Raw genomic sequence first — 14,370 nt, forward strand, 5'->3', positions numbered from 1 at the left:
ACACTTTAAGATTTGCTGTCACAGCAACTTTCAAGTATGCAATACGGTATTGTTAACTATAATTCATACTATACATTAGATCCCCAGAAATTATTCATTTTAGAATTAAAAGTTTGTGCCCTTTGTCCAGCATCTCACCGTTTCTTCTGATCTCCAGCCTCTGGTAACCATTAATCTATTCTCTGTTTCTATGAGTTTGACGTTTTTAGATTCCACATATAAGTGAGATCTTATGGTATTTGTCTTTCTCTGACTTATTTCACTTAGCTTAATGCCCTCAAAAGCCATCCATCTTGTCACAAAAGGCAGGATTTCCTTCTTTTTTATGGCTGAATTATATTCCATTGCATATATATATATATCACATTTTCTTTCTCTTTTCATCCATTGATGGACACTTGGATTGTTTCCATGTCCTGGCTATTATGAATAATGCTGCACTGAACATGGGAGTGCAGATATCTTTTCAAGATAGTAATTTCATTTCCTTTAGATATATATTCAGAAGTGGGATAGCTGGGTCATATGGTAGTTCTGTTTTTAATATTTTAAAGGAATCTCCACACTGTTTTCTATTGACTGTTTCAATTTACATTTCCCACCAACAGTGTACCAGGGTTCCTATTTCTCCACATCCTCTCCAGCATGTGTTATCTCTGGTCTTTTTAATGATAGCCATTCTAACAGGTGTGAGGTGGTATCTTATTGTGGTTTTGATTTGCATTTCCCTGTTGGCTATTGATATTGAGCACTCTTATACTTGGTGGCCACTGTATGTATGTCTTCTTTGGAAAAAGAGTTTTTGCCCATTTTTAAATTGGATTTTCTTTCTTTTTTTTTTTGCTATTGAGGTGTGTGAGTTCCTTATATTTCTTAGGTTGCCTTTTCATTTTGTTGATTGTTTCTTTTGCTGTGCAGAAGTTTTTTAGTTTGATATAGTCTTACTTGTTGATTTTTGCTTTAGTTGCTTGTGTTTTTGGTGTTGTATCCAAAAAATTATTGCCAAGACTGATGCCAAGGAGCTTTTTCACTGTTTTCTTCTAGGTATTTTCTATGTTTAAGGCCTTAATCCATTTCAAGGTAATTTTTGTGAGAAGTGTAAGATAGGGGTCCAATTTCATTCTTTGCATGTGGATATCCAGTTTCCCCAGCATCATTTATTGAAGAAACTATTCTTTCCCCATTGAGTATTCTTGGTTCCTTGTCAAATATTTGTTGAGCTTTTGTGCATGGATTTATTTCTGAGAGCTCTCTATTCTGATTTATTGGTCTATGTTTCTGTTTTTATGCCAGTGCCATACTGTTTTCATTACTACAGCTTTGTGATATAGTTTGGAATCAGGACGTGTTATGCTTCCAGCTTTGTTCTTTCTCAAGATTGATTTGATTAATCAGGGTCTTTTGTGGTTCGATAGGAATTTTAGGATTGTTTTTTGTTTCTGTAAAAAATTTCATTGGAATTTTCATAGGGATTACACTGAATCTATAGATGGCTTTGGGTAGTATAGACATTTTAACAATATTAACTCTTCTGATCCATAAACATGGAATATCTCCCATTTATTTGTATCCTTAATTTTTTTCATCAATGTCTTATAATTTTCAGTGTACAGATCTTTCACTTTCTTGGTTAAATTTATTCCTAAGTATTTTATTGTTTTTGGTGCCATTGTAAATGGGATTGTTATTTTTATTTCTTATTAAGATAGTTCATTGTTAGTGTATAGAAACATAACTGATTTTTATAAGCAGATTTTACTGAATTTATTTGTTCTTATCTGACTTGGTATCAGGATAATGCTGGCCTTCTAAAATAAGTTTGGGAGTGTTTTCTCCTCTTCCTTTTTTGGGAAGAGTTTGAGAAAAGTTGGCATTAATTATTCTTTAAATGTTTGGTAGAATTCACCAGTAAAGCCATTAGTTCCTGGGCTTTTCTTCGTTAGGAGATTTTTGATTACTGATTTAATCTCCTGACTAGTATTTGGTCTGTTCAGATTTTCTGTTTCTTCCCAATTTAGTTCTGGTAGGTTGTATGTTTCTAGGAATTTGTCCATTTCTTTTAGGTTGTCCAATTGTTGGTGTATGATTGTTCATAGTAGTTTCTTAGGACCCTTTGTATTTCTTTGGTATCAGTAGTAATGTCTCCTCTTTCATTTATAATTTTATTTATTTAAGTCCACTCTTCTTTTTTCTTGGAAAATCTAGCTAAAAGTTTGTGAATTTTATCTTTTTACAAAGCCAACTCTTAGTTTCACTGATTTTTTTTTTCTATTGTTTCCCTATTCTCTATTTCATTGTTTTCTGCACAGATCTTTATTATCTGCTTACTTCTGCTAACTTTGGGCTTAATTATTTTTCTTTTTCTAGTTCCTTGAGGTGTAAAGTTAGGATATTTATTTAAAATCTTTCTTTTTGTAATGTAAGCATTTATTGCTATGAAGTTTTCTTTTGCATAGCTTTTACTGCATCCCATACATTTTGGCATGTGGTGTTTCCAATATCATATGTTTTGATACATTTTCTAATTTATCTTTGATTTTATCTTTGACTCATTAGTTTTTCAGGAGTGTATTGTTTAATTTCCATGTGTTTGTAAATTTTCCAGCTTTCCTCATGTTACTGATTTCTAGTTTCATATCACTGTGATCAAAAAAGATACTTAGTGTGGTTTCAGTGTTTTAAATTTGCTGAAACTTTTGTGACCTAACATATGATCTATTCTGGAAAATGTTCCACATGCAGTTGAGAATGTATATTTTGCTGCTGTTGAATGGAATGTTCCATATATGTTTTTAGGTCCTTTTGGTTTAGAGTACAGTTTAAGTTCCACATTTCCTTATAGATATTCTGTCTCCATGATATATCCATTGTTGAAAGTGAGGTATTGAAGTCTCCTCCTATTATTGTATTGCTGGCTATTATTTCTTTCACATATGTTAGCATTTGCTTAATATATTTAGGTACTCTGTGTTGGGTTCATATATATTTATAATTGTTATAGCCTCTTGATGAATTGACCCCTTTATCATTATATGATGACCTTAGTTTCCTGTTACAGTTTTTGACTTAAAGTCTGTTTTGTCTGATATAAATATAGCTACCCTGCTCTCTCTTGGGTTTTGTTTACATGATATATATTTTTTCATTCCTTCTCTTTGAGACTGTGTGTGTCCTTGAAGTTGAAATGTGTCTCCTTTAGGTATCATATAGTTGGGTCTGGGTTTTTAAAAATTCATTTAGTCACTCTATGCCTTTTGATTGGAGATTTAATCCATTTACATTTGAAGAAATTATTGATAGTAGGGACTTACTATTGTCATCTTTTTAATTGTTTTCTGGATCCTTTGTAGTTTTTTTGTTCGTTTCTTCCTTTCTATCTGTCTTCCTTTGTAAATTGATTATTTTCCATAGTGGTATACTTTGATTCCTTTCTTTTTATGTTGTGTGTATCTAGTATAGTTTTTTGTTTTGCATTTATCCTGAGGCTTACATAGAGTATCTTAATGGATATAGCAGTCTATTTTAAGCTGATAACAACTTAACTTTGATTGTATACAAAACTCTACCCTTTTACTCCTCTCCCCACATGTTATGTTTTTGATGTCACAATTTATATCTTTTTATATTGTGTATCTATTAACAAATTATAGTAACTATAGCTATATTTACTACTTTTTCCTTTAACCTTTATTGTAGAGTTAAGTGGTTAGCACACAACCATATCATAGTATTGGAGTATTTTGAATCTGACTATATACTAAATGTCACCAGTATGTTGTATATTTTCATATGTTTTCGTGTTACTAATTAGCATCCTTTCATTTCAGGTTGAAGAACTCCTTTCAGCATTTCTTATAAGGCAAGTCTAGTGGTGATCACCTCCCTCAGCTGTTGTTGGTTAGGAAAGTGTTTATCTCACCTTCATTTCTGATGGACAGCTTTGCCAGGTAAAGTATTTGTGGTTGGCAGTTTTTTTCTTTCAGCACTTTGAATGTATCATCTCCCTCTCTCCCACCCTGCAAGGTTTGAGAAGTCCACTGATAACCTTATGGGGGTTCCCTTCTATGAGAGCAAAATATTTTTTTCTTCTGGCTGCTTTTAAAATTCCCTCTTTGATTTTAGACAGTTTTATTATAGTGTGTCTTGGAGAAGGTTGTTTTGGATTGAAATTTTGGGGTGACCTGTTAACTTAATGAATTTTGATGTCCAAATCTGTCCCCAGGTTTAGGAAATTCTCAGACATTATTTCTTTAAATAAGCTTTCTACCCCTTTCTCCCTCTTTTCTCCCTCTGGGACTTCAATTATGCCTAGGTTGTTTCTCTTAATCTTTTACCATTAGTCCTGTAGGTTTTCTTCATTCCTTTTCATTCTTTTTTTCTTTTTTTTTTTTTTTGCTTCTCACTGGATAATTTCAAATGATCTGTGTTTGGACTCACTATTTATTTCTTCTGCTTTGTTTGTGCCATCTGCTCTTAAAGCTCTTATTGACTTTTTCAGTGAAGTCATTGTGTTCTCCAGTTCCAAAATTTTTCTTTGGCTCTTTTTCATGTTTTCTGTTTGTTGAACTTCTTGTTTTGTTCTTATATTATTTTCCTGACTTTAATGATTGTTTATCTGTGTTCTCTTACAACTCTCTGAGAATCTTTATAACAATTATTTTGAATTCTTTATTGGGCAATTCCTGGATCTCCATTTCTTTGGCATCATTTACTGAAAATTTACTGTGTTCCTTTGGTGGTATCATATTTACCTGATTCTTTATGATGCCAGTAGTCTTGCATAGGTGTCTGCACTTTTGAAGAAGCAGTCACCTCTGCCAGACTTTATGGACTGACTTCAGTAAGAAAAGACCTTCACTTGTGTGGTGGGGCATGCTGGCACATGATGTGACCCTGGGTCTAGTGGTTCAGGGCACCAAGTGTGCGTGCATGTGGTGGCTCTGGGTCCTGTGGAGGGGCGTACCGTCTCAATGGCTTGGCCAACTGGAGTACATAATATCAGAAATTATGTGCTCCTTGGTGAGCACTGTGGGGGATCTTCAATGGCTGCGAGGGTTATTGGTTCTTCAGCTGTGTTTCCAGGTCCAGTGGCTAGGGATCAAGCCAGTGGTGGTGGCTGGAGTCAGGGGTATGTGGATCTGGGGGCCAGCTGCAGGTTCCTGTGTAATGATAGGGGCTGGTTGCAGGTACACACATAGTGGTAGGGGCCAGGGCAAGCAGCACGTGCCAAGGTCAACTGGGCATACTGGCAGTTGTGGGGCCCTGGTTGTCAGCATACACTCCTGTGACTGCAGGGTCTTGCCATGGGTGCATTCAATGCAGTGAAGGTTGGTGACAGGAATCAAACTGGAGTTGTACAAGTGCACAGCTGGAGGAGCTAGCCCCAAGCATGCACATGGCATTGGGGGTCAGCCATGGGGGTCTAAGGCTGTGTTTTGCACTCATGCAGCCACAGAGCCGGGATGCCAGTGCAGATCCCAGGCTCTGATAGGGAGGGAAGCGGGGAGTGAGGAGAGATACTCAGGCATTTGGCATCTGTAAACATGAAAACCTGTGGGGCACAAACCAGATAAATCTGTAAGGGTTCTGTTGTGGTTGTACTGGTTTCTTCAGTAGCAAAATCTGCTCGGGTCTTCTGTAGAGGAGTTTGCTGGGAATCACGGTCACTTCCACTGTGTGGCTGATACTGGTAGCCCTTGCCCTTCTTCCTTATTCCTAGCTGTATCTATATGTCTCAGCTTTGCCAGTCTCTTGGTGGGCTGAAACTGAAGTGGATTCTTCTTATAGTGAACTGAAAGGCTGGGGAAGCTGATGACTCACCCTGCTCTCTCTTTCCCAGTGAGGGGAACTCTTTCTAGCTGGGGAGTTCCTTCCTGGCCTAGGGAGATGAGGGAGGCAAAATGGAGCTGTTCTTCCTATCCTTTTTGTGGGTTTATTCTCAGGGTTTTTGTTCCTCTGTGTTGCTAAAGTATCTTAAGTGGACTCCTGAGTTCTCCCAGAGCTGGCTTTGTTCATGGATAGCGGTCTAATTGTTGATCCTTGCGGGGAGATGGAGTCTGAGGTCTCCTACTTTGCCATCTTGGTGATGTCACTCCTCAGGATTGACATTTCATAGTGAATGTGATGGGGGAAGATTTCATGAAATTGAGTACAAAATATTTTGGATTTGAAACCAAAGCTATTTGGAGAGGTCTATCTTATCTCTGAGACTCTATCTTATCTCTGCTTTAAAGGATCATTTTCTCTTCTAGTTTTTGTGTCTGTTGATAGGTAATGCTTGGAATTTTTGCTTTGGGAGTTCAGAATTTGAAACAGTGTGGGCAAATGATGTTTCTTGTAACATCCCACAAGGGATCAGATTTTCTAATGAAATATTGCTTTGATTTATTTGTGTCCTTGTATAGGTGATTTCTACACTTATCCAGAGGAAAAATTCCTGCAGAGTAGAGGTCTTGTCTTCAGTTTCATTTCCTTACATTATCTAACACATACTTTTGCCACAGGGAATGCTTATAAATATTTGTTGATATAATATTTTGTCTCCAAGCTAACTGAAGTCAGTGAGAGTCATTCAGTTGCTAAACTTTAACAGTCAAATTAGGTTATCAGACTAGGAATTTAATTAGCAAAGTTTGAAAACTCTTCATGGTTTTTTTTTTTTTAATTTAGTATGGCAAATTTTATTTAAGGCATAACAAAGCCTCCTTGATAGCAGTTCAGAATGAAAGATTTATAAAATTTCTCAACCCACTAAAAATATAAACCAGACAGAAAAATTACCCATTGAGTAATAGTAAATGTCAGTGTTTAAAAAAAAACTAACTTATTTTTTAGTTACAAGGGACACATGCATTTTATTTATAATATAGCTTCAAGACTTTAAATATGCTGCCCAGAATATCTTCCAGTTGCTATGGGGAGTTCTGTTATTCGTCAATGTAGGGTTTCCTACTTGGCAGCATTATGTATTTATGATGGCATCTGTGTTTGCTGGTTGTTGCATTTGCAGTGGAACTTGTATTTCAGCCAGTTGAAGAGGGAGGGAAAAAGAAAGTAAATTAAACCTGACTTCTTGGCAATGAAGTAGTAGCTTCTTGTTACTTGGACCCATATATTCCAAGAACACCAAACGTAACTGCAGTTGTGTGCCATAGTTACTCTACCTATAACTGACTATATTTGCATTGTAATAAACTTGTATAATAATATTAAAACCAAAAAGTTAAAAACTAAAATATTATGTCTTGTCAGTTGACATGCACTTTTCAAGCAGAATTTTAATATGGGAAATTAGCTATTAGAATGATGCTTATTTTTTCCTGATCAAAGAAAAATTGTCACTATCATCAATATCATTTTGTAAGCTTTCATTTACTTAAAATAAGTGAAAATCTAAATGAACTAATTAAAAGACATTTTTCCTCAACTTTTATGAGAGAAACAGGACAGAAAATAAAAGTGAACTTATTAATATCTAGGATTTCTTTTTAAAAACAACTAGTATATTTTAGAGTCAGTGTACATTTATCTCAAGCCAATATTCCAAACCCATATACATCTACCACATTAACCTGTAATATTTGGTGTTCATAAAGGTTATCTTCAGATATCCCAAGAAGTACCTTTTTAATATTAAGAACCTAGAAACACCTTCTTAGCATTGATTCTTAATATACACAACCGAGAATTAACTCCTTAATGTTGACATATGAAATTATATTCATTATAATTTCTAGATTTGTGGATTGTGTTCATTTTAATTTATGTAATTCATTTTATTTTTTGAACACTGGCAGTCTCTGAGGCATAGTTTAGTTAAATATCTACTAAGTTAACTTTTAACTTTGTGTTTACCCCAACTACGTTGCACAATTATATTCCCTGTTCTCTGGAAGCTTATGAAATGGATACACTGGTGGTACCAGTATGCATAAAACAGAAGTGAATATGGCGACAGAAATCTAATATTTAGATCTTGCCCTCAAAATGCTTATAATTTAGTTTGAAAGACAGTGACTAAGAATGAAAATTCTATTAGTGTACACAGGAAATAACTGTCCAGTAGAATAATATGCGAGTAATTCTTATTGCCTAGTGACTTAATATGTTAGTGCCATACAGCTTCAGATGAAGATGTCACTGCAGTTCAGAAGGTTCTGTAAAAACTTGAGGGAAGGGGAGAGACTTGGCCTTGATACTGAAAGATGGATAGTTTTAGATCGAATGTTGGCATTCTAGGTTGGGGTAACAATTTATGCATCAATATTAGAGAGGAGAAAACCACCTTCTAGAGGCACAGTGGCTAGGCCTTTTTTGCTAGGATGAGAGTTTAGAGAAGTAAGTATAGAGAAAGAATGGGGGGAAGTATTAATTATTAGAACAAATATTTCTCTAGCACTTTACAATTTATAAGGGATTTCTATGTAATTCTCATTTAATCTTAAATACCTGTGATGCAGTATCTTTATTACTTCTATTTTAAAAATAAATCTAGAACTAAGGCAACTGGGAATTATTGTTACAAAATAAAAATGAACAAAATATAAATGTAAGCTTTGATAAAGAGAAAATATAACAAAAATTAGGTTAAAGTGGAAAAATTTGATAATCTGTTTAATCTTTCATTGTAAGGAGACGGTTTAAAGGTAAAACATATAGTTTCAAAAGTGACATCAAAGATTTTTATAATTTTTTTTCTTACCTTTAGAGAGATCTTTTACTTAGTAACAATATCTTCTGTGAAGATTAAATTTTTATGAATTTCAGTATTGCCTTCCATTTATTTAAAAAATTTTTAAATTTAAAAATAATCATGATTCCACCATTTTTTCCTGAAATTATTTATATTTGCCTTTCTGAAGTACTTCTTTGCAAGCTGTACGTATTCGTAAGAATGTTCAATAAAAGTTGGCAATGATTATTTTGGGGTGATGGAATATTAGTAGATTTTTTAGTTTCTTCCTGGCACTTTTCAGTGTACTTTCTGAACCAAATGTGCATCACTTTTTTTCTAAAACATTAAAGGCATTATGCTTAAAATTTAAAAATTCCATGCAAGTGCTGTTCTGAGGAATATACTTTGGGAATCACTGTTGTAGATAATTATTTCCTAACCTTTTTGGATGAATGATCTCTTTCACAATAATATATGATTTTGCCAACTCAGGAATTTAAAAAATTATTTTCTGATTTTCCTATGGCACGTAACAAAGTAATTTAGCAAAAAGTTTTCATAATTATTTTATTTTATTTTATTCTCATGATGACATAAGAGAAAATGTTGCTACCTATTAGTATGTCCTCACAAATATAGCATTGATGATAGTGGTTTTTATTACCAGCTAAAATAAAGCCAAATTGGATATAGTCATCACAGTCATTTATTTTATTAGCAGTGCTTTTTGAGGTACAAGAAATACTGGTACACTTTTAAAGAATTTTGATCAGACAGATTGAACTAATGGGTCTGAAGATCATTTTGAGGCAAATTTGCACATTTACCCTGTTTGTACTCATTAATGTGTATTTTATTATTTTCTTGTGTTATCTTTCTTCAACCAGTGACTGATTATGGGTATAAACTAGGTAATAAGGGACCAAAAATAGATGATTTAAAACTAAGCAATGATTAATACCTTCATGATGACTGGTAATGCTTTGCTGAGTTATAAACTGACAGTGTCTATGTATGGAGGCCCTTCCTCTGATTTCCAATAATCACTGTACATTCTTACAGCACTTGCAGTCCTAGGCTCTCCAGATTTCATTTTAGATGGATATTTTTAAAAAGTTATTAACATATTAAGAAGTAGATACTGAAACAGATAACACTGTTAATTTAACATCATGATTCCTTATAAGACCTTTGTGAACCCATGATGATTACTATTTGGGAAATGGCCATACAGAAACTGATATAGGCGTAGGCTTCCATGTAATTCTTAAGGAAAAGAGAGAATTTAGAAAGGAGAGTAGAAAGTTAGGGATTGATGTTTAAGGCTTACTAAAATTTGGGGAGTGGAAGAAGAAAAAATAGTAGAGGATAGAGAACTAAGGAAATACAATTACAGAGGAATAACCATTGAACGAATGACATTACATACTTTATCTCATTTCATACTCAGTTTAAATGAGAAAGTTACAACTAAGAAAGATGAATAATTTGCCCCCAGTCACCCAATAAATGGTAGAGCAATGATGATTCAAAGCAAGATCTGTAATAAAGTTCATGCTTTATCCTCCTCAGCATTCCATCTCTCTCGCTCAGAGATGTCAGAAGAGAATCAGAAGAGGGATGATATAATAAAAGTCAAAGGAAGAATTTTAACAAGAAAGTATTCTGCATTAGATGTGGCAGGGGTGTCAGGCAAAAAGAGATCTCAGAAAAGATCACTGGAACTGGCAGAGGCCTTGAAGGGCCAGGTCTAACATCCAGAAAAGGCAAAGCCATATTCTATGGATTTAAGGGGACTTGTTTTCTCTGTTAACACAAGACTTGTGCTTTATGCTACTAGTGTGGTATCTTGCTCATTTTTTCCTGGTATCCCTAAGGCTTAGCATGGCATTTTGCCTACAGTAGGCACCAGGCTAAGATCTTGCAAATGTATGACTGATGTAGATTATAGGTCTCAAAGGTCTTGAAACAGTCTGGTGGATATTGAAGATCCAAAGGGTGATGGCACTCTGAAGGGCGATCCACAGAAGGACTGATGATTTGAAGATGGTGGTAAATGAACATAATATGATGTTAAATGGTGAAAAACAAAGATGGGTGCTATACGAATCATTGGGACCTGCTTCTGGAGACCAAGAAGGTTGTGCCTCTCCCTTACTCTGTCTCTTCCTAGCCACTGTGAGTCAGTAATACCACCAAAACCCACAAGTTTGGATGAAGTTGGGGGGGGGGGTGTCACAGAAATTTTGGTCTATTTTAAATTGATGACAACTTAAATTTTTAAAGAATTTGTTATATAAAAATGTACTAACGATGATAAATGTTTTTTCAATAGGTGAAGAAAAAACATTTAGTATAATAACATACACATTTATGAATTTAAAAAATCAGTGAAAATTGGGCAAAGTACATGAACAGGTAATTTAAAGAAGGAGATACTTAGCAAAATACAGTTCAATAAATATTTATTGAATAAAAAGTAGGCTATGGTAGAATTAGATTTATACCACAAGAAGGAGAAACAGCAAGTAGCTTGATTACCAAGAGCTTTGTATGTCATACTTTGGAGCATGGAATTTATCCTGTAGATGGTTGGAGTCTACTAAAGTGCTGTCCACATTGAAGTAACTATTTTATTAGCACTGTAGTTAATGTACTTGAAACAGACTTGAGCTAGTGGAGAAAGCAGGTAGGCAGAGTAGCTCAAGTGAGAAAAAAATGAAACTGTGGTAAGGATAAAAGAAATGAGAGAAAATGGACAGATTTAAGAAATATTAAAACTTGTTTTCTAAATAAACTTTTTTTCTTCCAGTTTTATTGAGCTATAATTGACATACAGCACTGTGTAAGTTTAAAGTGTACTGCATAATGATTTGACTTACAAGCATCATGAAATGGTTACCACAATAAGTTTAGTGAATATCCATCATCTCATATAGATACAAAATTAAAGAAATAGAAAAAATGTTTTTTCCTTGTGATGAGAGCTCTTAGGATTTACTCTCTTAGCAACTTTCATATATAAGATACAGCTGTGTTTATTATATTTATCATGTTGCAAATTATATCCCTAGGACTTATTTATCTTACAACTAGACGTTTGTACCTTTTGACCACCTTCATCCAATTCACCCTTCCTACCGCTTCTGGTAACCACAAATTTGATCTCTTTTTCTGAGTTTTTGTTTGTTTGTTTGTTTTAAACATAGTAAGACCTGATGAAATGAATATGGTAGAAGGTAAGGGATAACAGGAAGTCTAGGAAAAATTCTATTTTTCTCAATAACTTGTGTGACTAGCTTGATGATATAATGCTTGATAGGAAATAAACAGGGTATAACACATGTGTTTGTTACAAATTTTTGAAATTGAACTTGAAAAGCTACTTTTAAATATAATTTTAAATGTATTTTTTATTAAGGACTTTAAAAAAGTTTTTTAGAGCACTTTTAGGTTTACAACAAAATTGAGAGGAAGGTATAGAGATTTCCCATATGCCCGTTGCCCCTACATTTGCATAGCCATCCCTCATCTTTCACCAGAATGGTACATTCATTACCAAGAACAAACCTACATTGACATATCATAATCACCAGAAGTCCATAGTTTACTTTAGGGTTCAGTCTTGGTGTTGTAGATTCTATGGGTTTAGACAAAAATATTATGACATATATCCATCATTATAATATCATATAGAATATTTTCTCTGCCCTGAAAACCCTCTGTGCTCTGCCTGTTTATCACCCCCTTCCTCTGACCCCTGGCAACCACTGATTTTTTGTCTCCATGGTTTTTCCTTTTCCAGAATGTTTTTTTTTTTTAATTTGGAGGTACATGGAGTTATGAATTTTTATGTTAGTCAATTAGTTGTATGTAATGCCATCCATTCTCCAAACTAGAATCACAAATAAGATAAAACTTGGATAAAAATTTTAAAATTGCTTGTAAGACTGCATGTTTATTAATACTATAGTCATATCAGAAATAGATATGGAAAGATATTTCCCTCAAGTGTGATTGAAAATACAGTTGTTGTTAAGGTTCTGGCCATTAGATTTAGTTCTGGTTGATGTTTAAAATAAAAAAATACTTTTATTAATTTCACATAAAAAAGTTAGAAGGGGTCAGGTGTCATTTAATATTTCCCTTTTGTATCAGGTAATGCAATTTTTGAGTTAGAGGTTCTTTATTGTAACATAGTATCTTTCCTCTGTGTAGAAGTTCATGTTAACCATAGAAAATAAAGAAGCTCATTGCAGATATATAGATTTTTCTATGTAAAAAATTTTTAAATTCAGTTTTTATGGCACATGGAAATGCTTTCAGTCTGTAAAACATTTTGAAAAATTCATTTAACATGAAAATATATACTGAATTATGATCAGTGTCTTCTACTTAGGCATTGCCACTTAACCAGATCTGATAGAGAGGTAATTCATAGAAATTCTATTTGTGCACATTCAAATTTGACTTGATTTAGAATATTATAAAATAGAAGAGACTGAATAAAAGAAGAAAAAGAACATCAATTTGTGGCACAAATATAAATGATGACATTATATTACAAGATTAACAAACAGCTTCATTTAATTTTAGATTTTGGTACAACGCTTAAAACATTGCTATGGCTCAAAGTAAGTTATTGAATTTGGGTAGCAAGGAAATAAAGAAAATTATTAGTATTGTAACAAAGCCCTGAAACAAAATGTCATTTGGAAAATAGCAAGCTGGTGATATGCCAGGGAGGGAAAAAAATTAGAAACACAAATGTTCCATTAGAGTCTTGATTTTGAAAATGAATAAAAGAAGTAAATATATTACCATTTAAGTGTTATGCTTACTAGACCTTCATTTCTAAAGAACAAATGACAAAAATAGGATCTGGATTTTTATAGAGTGGGAATAGGAGCTACTGCTCCCTTTCCATTTTAAGTTTGGAATGTCTTCTCTCAATACTCTTGGATTGTTTCATTTTGCGTTTAAAGTTTGGGTAGGCCAGCCTAAACTAACAAATTACATCAAAGGGAAATCTGGAACAGACTAATGTCATTTAGGACCTGAGTTATCATATTATATTTCAAATGTAGTAATCTTCCACTTTTACATACACCAAAAACTTCATATTATTGTTTCGAAATAGCAGAGCAGAAAGTTTTGTAGGTTAAGGCTACAAAGTGAACAAAGTAAAAAACTCATTCAGGGACAACCTTACTTCCCAATATGGTAAAAATAAAATTTTGTTTTGTAACAAATTATATTGCTTATAGAAAACATTCTGCACCACAGAGCTCTATCTTTTTAATAGTTTAAATTCCCAATGAACAAAGATATTAGTAGGAAAGGAACTTAACAGTACTAAAATCCTTTGAACCTAAGGTAAGAGGTAGAATCTGATTATACCTATGGTGAAGATGACCTCCTTAGCTTATCAGGTGTTTTAAGTGTCACTGATTATTTTTCTCTTGCTAAATCTCTAAACACATCTCTGATTTGCTATGGTGTTAGCTGGATTTTTAGGATTATTTAGTTTCACTTTAATCAGTTGAGGACTTAACTACAAATACAGCTTCTTCTTTGATGAGTCTGTAACTGGTTCTTGCATCTTCAAATCTGAGTTCTGTTCTCCTGTCCTTTGCTTGCCTCACAGTTTTATGCACAGTATGATTTAGTTAAAAGGATATTTAACATTGTGGTTG

The sequence above is a fragment of the Eubalaena glacialis genome, chromosome 17 (assembly GCF_028564815.1).
Source record: "Eubalaena glacialis isolate mEubGla1 chromosome 17, mEubGla1.1.hap2.+ XY, whole genome shotgun sequence".
In the NCBI taxonomy this organism is placed as follows: domain Eukaryota; kingdom Metazoa; phylum Chordata; class Mammalia; order Artiodactyla; family Balaenidae; genus Eubalaena; species Eubalaena glacialis.